Here is a 643-nt window from a genome sequence, read left to right on the forward strand (position 1 = left end):
GGACCACCTCCCCTCCCTCCCCAAGGGACCTCCTGCCCCTCCAGAAACACCCTTTCCTCTTCTCCCTCCCCCCCTCTGACCTCCGGCTCCCGCCTTACACCTCCCCCTGGGACCTCCTCACCCCCATCTCCGTCTCCTCCCCTCTTCTTCTTCCTCCCCCTCCCCCTTCGAGGTATGGCCGCAGATAGAGATGTCAACTTGACAGGTGGAACAAATCGGGCCATTATCCCGCCACCTTATTACTGCGAGCGTATGCGTGAAGGTGAGTGAGTACGTGTCGCAGGTAGGAGATATGTATGGCTTGTAAGCGTATGTATACACACCATACAGTGTATGTAAGTATTACATGCTTATGCGTACATGCATATTTTTTTTTTTTACGAATACCTCCAACGTTATCATTAAAAAAATGGAGGCGGAACCTTGCGAAAGCAACCACTCCCTGAGCTCGCTAACTGACTCGCCAAATTTTCGTCGAAGTTCCGTCCTCTCGGGATATAAGTGCTTGGAAGAGTTTAGCTTTCGGCTTCTAATCCCTCGGGCAAGGAGGAGGTGGGGGTGAGGGAGGAATGACAAGAGGAAAGGATTCCAAAGGATTTTCTAGGATTACTTTTCTCGAGAGCGACCTTAGCTGACCTTCGAC

The sequence above is a fragment of the Penaeus monodon genome, chromosome 18, assembly GCF_015228065.2.
Source record: "Penaeus monodon isolate SGIC_2016 chromosome 18, NSTDA_Pmon_1, whole genome shotgun sequence".
Lineage (NCBI taxonomy): Eukaryota > Metazoa > Arthropoda > Malacostraca > Decapoda > Penaeidae > Penaeus > Penaeus monodon.